This window comes from Herpailurus yagouaroundi, unplaced genomic scaffold, assembly GCF_014898765.1.
Source record: "Herpailurus yagouaroundi ecotype Mexico unplaced genomic scaffold, PumYag 139, whole genome shotgun sequence".
Classification (NCBI taxonomy): Eukaryota; Metazoa; Chordata; class Mammalia; order Carnivora; family Felidae; genus Herpailurus; species Herpailurus yagouaroundi.
In genome coordinates, this window is record NW_024412394.1 from 64,430,233 (window position 1) to 64,437,674 (window position 7,442).

Genomic DNA, 7,442 nt, shown 5'->3' on the forward strand with positions numbered 1-7,442 from the left:
AAAATCATCTGACCACGTATGTGAGGTTTCACTACTGCACTCTCCATTCTATTCCATTGGTCTATAAGTCTATCTTTATGCCAGTACCACACTGTTTTGATTTACTGTAGCTTTGTAATACATTTTGAAATCAGGAAGTGTGGGGTATCCAACATTCTGCTTTTTCATATTGTTTTGGCTATTCAGGCCTCTTGAGAATCCATATGAATTTTAGCATGGATTTTTTTAAATTTACGCAAAATTTTTTTATGCAGCATTTTTTAATTTATGCAAAAATGCATTTGGGATTTTGACATATTGTGTTGAATCTAGAGATCACTTTGGGTAGTTTTGACATCTTTACAATATTAAGGCTTCCAATTCATAAATACAGGATGTCTTTTCATTTATTTGTGTCTTTAATTTCCTTCGGCCACACTTTGTAGTTTTCAGTGTACAAATCATTCACCTACTTGGTTATGTTTATTCCTAGGTATTTTATTCTTTTTTTATGCTATTGTAAATAGGGTTGTCTTAATTCTCTTTTCATATTGTTCATCGTTAATGTATAGAAATACAACTGATTTTTGTGACTTGACTTTGTATCCTGCAATGGTCTAATGGCTTTTTTTGTGGAATTGGGTTTTCTACATAGAAGATTATGAAATAGAGGTAATTTTACTTTTTCCTTTCCAATTTGAATGCTTTTTCTTTTTCTTTCCTAATAGCTCTGACTAGAATTTCCAGTACTGTGTTGAACAAAAGTGGTGAGAGCGGGCACCCTTGTCTGGTTCCAAATCTTAAAGGAAAAGTTTTCTTTTACCACTGAGTGTGATGTTAGCTGTGGGCTTTGCATATACAACTTTTATTATGTTGAGGTGGTTTCCTTCTGTTTCTAGTTTGAGTGTTTTATCAGTGAAAGGTATCGGATTCTGTTACATGCTTTTTATACATCAGTTGAGAGGGTCATTTGCTTTTCTCCCTTCATTCTGTTAAAAAATAAAGAATAAATAGCCTGTACTTTTGTTCTTTGGTCAAGGAGGTAAAACAAGCTACTCTGACAGAAAAAAAAAAAAACATATACCGCCCTCAAAGAAACTTCACATTAATGCATTCATTTAGTCAACAAATACTTACTGAAAAAATGTTCAGTAGGTAGCAAGTAAGTGACTTTCTTGGCACTGGAGTTTCAAAGGAAGGAAAACCTAGGTCCTTCCTCCACCACGAGCGTCACAATGTACTAAGAGAGGCCAGCCCCTCCCCAGGAGGTCCCTGCATTCTGTGCACTACTCACAGCAGTTTATCAACTGCATCCTCTGGTTTGCTCCTGAAGTTCCCTCAGACCACGATCCTCTGACTCCCCACCCTTCTGTGCCTGTCAAAATTTGAGACATTTTTCCAGTCCTAGCTCAAATTCCATTTCTTCTGAGAGATACTTTCTGATCACCTTGCCCGGAATTATTGACTCTGCCATCTCTATTACACCCTACCCATCACCCTAGAATCTAAAAGGTAATGAGGAAGCATCAAGCATTTATCCTATCTTTCCTTGTACTATAGTACTTCAAGGGAGCCAGAGAGCAGATGCGAGGAAAATCATTTAAGAAGTATTCCAGGGGCACCTGGGTGGCTCAGTCAGTTAAGCCTCTAACTTCAGCTCAGGCCATGATCTCACAGTTTGTGAATCTGAGCCCCACATCAGGCTCTCTGCTGTCAGGGCAGAGCCCACTTCGGATCCTGTCTCCCTCTCTCTCTGTACCTCCCCCACATGTGCATGCACCACCACCCCCAAATAAACATTAAAAAAAAATAAACAAGTATCCCAGTTAATAAATGCAGATGAATGGTAGAATGAGAAAATCACCATTTAAACAAGTTTTTTTTAGTGTTTATTTATTTTTGAGAGAGAGAGAGACAGAGCATGAGAAGGGAGGGACAGAGAGAGGGAGGGAGACACAGAATTCAAAGCAGGCTCCAGGATCTGAGCTGTCAACACAGAGCTAGATGTGGGGCTTGAACTCACCAACCCACAAGATCATGACCTGGGCTACACTCAGACACTTAGCTGACTGAGCCACCCAGGCACCCCAATAACAGAACTTCTAAGCAACAATCATCAATGGATCCCAAAATCATTCCATGAAAAGCTGATGGAGAGATTAAGCTGACACCCCATGAAGCACTGGCCGATATTAGCATTACTTAAGTCAGGATAAGCAGACATTATGTGCTTCCAGAAATGACACCAGAGCGAGGACACAATACTTTACAGAAATTCCTGCCAAGAAGAACGAAGCCCGCCTAAATAAGTTGAACCTATACCTAATCAAGCTTCTAGGTCTAATCACCAAGCTGTAGGAAATACATACTCTAGAGAAACAAGGTGAACACCACACCATAAGGAAAGCAATCTGCCAAATTCACACATTCCACAAGGAAAAGTGGCCTGGTTTCACCAACAAAACCATTAACAAAAAAGGAGGAGAGACACTTATAGAATAAAAGAGGCTTATAAGCCTGCATAACAATAACATGCAATGTGTGAACCTTATTTGGATGCCAATTCAAATAAACCAACAGCAAAAAAGATATCTTTGAGACTATTAGAGAAACGTGAATAAAAAGTATTAGATAGTATGAAGATTTATTGTTAATTCTGTGAGGTATGCTAATAGCATGGTTGTTATTATTTTTTTAATATTTTTGAGAGAGAGAGAGAGACAGAGCATGAGCAGAGGAGGAGCAGAGAGAGAGGGAGACACAGAATCCCAAGCAGGCTCCAGACTCTGAGCTGTCAGCACAGAACCCAATGCAGGGCTTGAACCCACAAATGCAAGATCATGACCTGAGTTGAAGTTGGACACTTAACCAACTGAGCCACCCAGGCGCCCCAGTTGTTATAGTTTTTAAAAGGCTTATCACTTAGAGTTGCACACCGAAGTATTTACTGGTGAAACAATATGGATGCTGAGATTTGCTTTAAAATACTCCAGGGGCACCTGGGTGGCTCAGCTGGTTGGGCATCTGACTCTTGATTTCACCTCAGGTGGTGATCCCACTACCTGGAATCGAGCCCCACATTGGGCTCCTTGCTGTACGTGGAACCTGCTTAAGATTCTCTCTCTCTCTCTCTCTCTCTCTCTCTACCTCTCTCCCCTGCTCACACCGTCTCTAAAATTAAAAAACAAAAACAAAAACAAAGAAACTCCAGAAAAGAATAAAAATAAAAACAAGGGAAAGGATGAAATAAGAATGGCATAAAGCTAGGCAATATAATACGGAGCTTCAATATAGATATGGAGGTTCCCTTGCCATCATCTATGGAGGTGTGATACACATTCTATTTTTGTATAACTTGAAAATCTCCATAATAAAAAATAATATAAAACTTAAAACAAACAACATCAAGAAAAACCCTTTGACATGGACAAGCACTAGAACATCAGAAGGTGGGCATCTGCATTAGAGCTCTATATCTGCTATGAACTAGCCAGTCCAGGGCTCTGGTCCTCTGCATAAAGCAAAGAGTTGGATTTGAACTTCTCAAGTCTCTTCCAATTCTAACATATTCTGACTCTTACTCTGAAGTCCCCGTTTCTGTTTCCTTCTCAAGAATCCTTTCCCAACTAAGTAATTGTAAGCCAGACAGGAGTTTCCTCTAATTCTCCCAAGACTACTTTCTCTGAATGTACGACTTGCATGTCTCACTTTCTATTCTCTCCTGTGTAGAAAGTACCACAACTGATTCCTGTGTATCTAAATCATTCAACACACGCTGCACTCCATACATACATCTGCTTCTGTTATATGTGTGTGTGTCAGTGTCGTATGTCTGATACCATAAACTAGGACACTGTCAATTCAGCATATGGGTGTTCACTTTAATCACGCTGATGACTTAGCACGTTGTCAGCAAGAGCAAATGTATAATACCATAATACTATAGTGTAAATAGTAAACTCTCTAAGCAATCTGTTGGCAGCTGGCCTGTCTGCAGCAGAATACAAAAACCTGCACTTTCTGGCTTAATTTGCTTCTTCTCTCCTGTCCAACATTATGGGTTGGCATTTGGTGGATATTTCCAGGGATAGATGAAGGATCTTTCTTTGTGTCTCATGCAAAACAGGCTTAATCCACAAGGTTTCTCTTTTCTCTCACTAAATCAGGATACATGGCCCCCTTTCTTGTGAGCGGAATATAAACTCCAATTTTGTCTTTTAGATAACTTCCAAAAACTAGGTAGTGACTGCATGAAAGTTTATGTGGTGTTTTTTTTTTTTTTTCTTTTCTTTTTGGCAGTGATGGATGGGTGGGTAGAGGGATGCTTGCTGTGCTTTTGAGCATTTGGCCAATTCCGATTGAGTCATCATATTTTGCCTATATGTAAATTTGCTTATTGTAAATTTTCTCTAATATCCTCTCAACTTCTGGATGACCTGGTCTAAGGATGTTAAACACTGTATATAGCTAAATTTCATACCTGCTGAGGCAGTGATGGCAAAATCCTTCCTTAAAAAAAAATGGGACCAGGGTTGCCTGGATGTCTCAGTTGGGTGAGCGTCTGACTCTTGATTTCAGCTCAGGTCATGATCCCAGGGTGGTGGGATCGAGCCCCACATCGGCTTGGAGCCTGCTTAAGATTCTCTCTCTCTTTTCCTCTGCCCCTCTTCCCTGAGCTCTCACTCATTCTCTCTCAAATAAAATTAATTAAATTAAAAAAAATTTTTTTAATTTTTTTTTTTTAACATTTATTTATTTTTGAGACAGAGAGAGACAGAGCATGAACAGGGGAGGGGCAGAGAGAGAGGGAGACACAGAATCGGAAACAGGCTCCAGGCTCTGAGCTGTCAGCACAGAGCCCGACGCGGGGCTCGAACTCACCGACCATGAGATCATGACCTGAGCCAAAGTCGGACGCTTAACCGACCGAGCCACCCAGGCGCCCCCCCAAAAAATTTTTTTTAATGTGACCATAAATTTCTATCAGTGGTTTCAACAAAAGTAGCCCTTTACTTTTGCAAATGACTTCACAGAACTGAGCTGCTCTGGCTGTACCTGGTTTACTGAATTATGGGGAAACTCTGAATTCAGTTTGCATTCTATACCCAGGGTGAGAAGAGACTGCATTTCAGGGAGCTGTGACCAGGATTAAATGAGATTATGTATACAAAGTGTTTACCATAGCGTGTGGAAACAGCAGGCATACAAGACAGTTCTTTTTAGCACTCCTTGTACCCCCGTACAGTCCCTAGAAAGAGTACATTTTCAGTACACATTTGTTGAATAAATAAGTTGAATTGGCATAATGAGAAAAATAAGTTACTCAATATCTCTGAACAAATACAGGTTCTCTCTCAACCGGGTAATATAACTTGTCAAGGATTTTTATAGAGTGTGAATCTATAGAATGCCCAACATAGAATTTTTAAATCAACTCAATTTTGAAAACTTAATAGGAAGAGTTAATAAAGGAAAGGTCGATTTATTCAGATGAATCAAAGATGAATCTTGAGATGTAATCATGTTTTATTTGTACAGGTCCTTTACCCTAGAATCAAAGCATTCACCACATATCTCATTAACCCTTACAACACCCTCAGGAAGCAGGTAGATGTCTAAGATGATCCCCTTGTTACTGATGGAGAGAGAGCCTGAGGCCCAAGACAGTGAAGGGACTTGTCAGAGGCCACATCAAGTGAGTGAGTAATGAAGCAAGAAACGGAACTAAATTCTAGTCTTTATCCTGGGGCACACTATTATGTTTTACCATGAGGTTGCCAAACATCTCAATTACTTTTTACTCTAAATTCATTTTAAAATAAGCACCCCCCCTTTTTTTTAATCGGCCAAGAGTACAAGATGGCAATAACTAAGACAGAAAGACACAAATCAGTTGGGTTTTTTGTTTAATAGTTCCATGATATCAGCTAACACCGTCTAGGGAAGAAAACTGAAGCAAATCTTGGTTCAAAAACAAACTTCTGCATAAGGCAAATTGCTACATTTTAGGGCAATTAATGTGATTTCTAATTTGCAACTGAAAACACGGGGAGGAGGGTTTGAGTTTCCAAACAGAACTGGAGAGACTGAGCATACTTCTCCATTGACTTTCCTGTGATTCTACCTGGGGGTGTGGGTAAACAAATTCTTTTTAATTGACTCACTTGAACAGGGATTACCAAAATTTTCAGGTATTTCAATCTCCAAAATTTCCCAGAAACCCTCAGGATGAGTAGTTATGATTTTAGTATCTTTGGACTAAAAACAACACACATAACCACAAAATGACCCATGGCTCCAATGAATTCGGTGACACTGGCAATGAATCTGTGTTCAATATGCTCTGTATCTCCCTACACTTAAAGTCTGTTGGCGCCGCGAAGGCCCAGTGGGTGGATGGGTTCCCGGGCTCATGCAAGCAGCTCCGGGACAGGAACCTGAATCCGGGGGCGCAGGGCTGGTTTCCACATCCGCTCCATCTCCGCAAGGATTGAGAAAACCCGGCTCACAGAGCGAACTTCTCGGGCTCCAAGTCATTTCCTGGTGTTTTAATCACAGACATAAGGAGACCGCGGAACGAGAGACGCCAGTGCCCTAAACGCGGGACTCGCGGCGGCCCCTGCGCCTCGCCCTCCTGGGGCCGGTCGCGCGCGTCCCCCGCCCCGGCTTGGGGCCCAACTGCCTGGCGCAGACCCGCGCGCCCCGCCCGGCGCAGTCAGGTTCTGTCTTCCCAGAGTCAGAGTTCCAGTTTCTACTTTCCTTCCCGACATTTCTCCTTCGGGGTCTTCCAAGGGGATCGGAAGGTGGCGGAGCCCCTGGCCGGGGGAAACCCGCGACAGCTCAGGGCTCAATCTGTCGGGCCTTTGGTGGCTCATCTACATCCCACTGGCCCCTTATTCCCACGCGGAAAAGTAGAGATGTTTGGCCACCAGCAGGTACTTTGAAGGGAGGGCATTTTTGAAGAGGCTTCTCTGCTTAACCTCCTGGACACACTGATGGTCGCATGTGAGGCCTCAGGACCCACCCAGCAGCCACAGAAGCTCAGAAGGGACGATTTTGATGGCGGCGACCTCTGGCCTCCTCCTTTCAACCTTAAGACCTCTCCGGTTCCAGGCTTATTGAACCTGATGCTGCGATCAGTCCTCTTCATCTTCTAACCAAAGATGGTTGGGACTCAGGTCCCAGACCCAGACTGTGTGGTTTCTGTCATTAGCTCCCCTATTTATCAGTTGCTGGGTGACCCTGGGCAAGTTACTTAACCTCACTGGTCTTCACTTTCTCTCTTTGTAAAATGGGAATTCTAACAGCACCAACCTGAGTTCTGTTGTGAGAATAATAGGAGATAATGCATTTAAAGTGTTCTGTCATAAGGACTGGTTCAATTAATGTCAGGGGCTGCTGGGGCGCCTGGGTGGCGCAGTCGGTTAAGCGTCCGACTTCAGCCAGGTCACGATCTCGCGGTC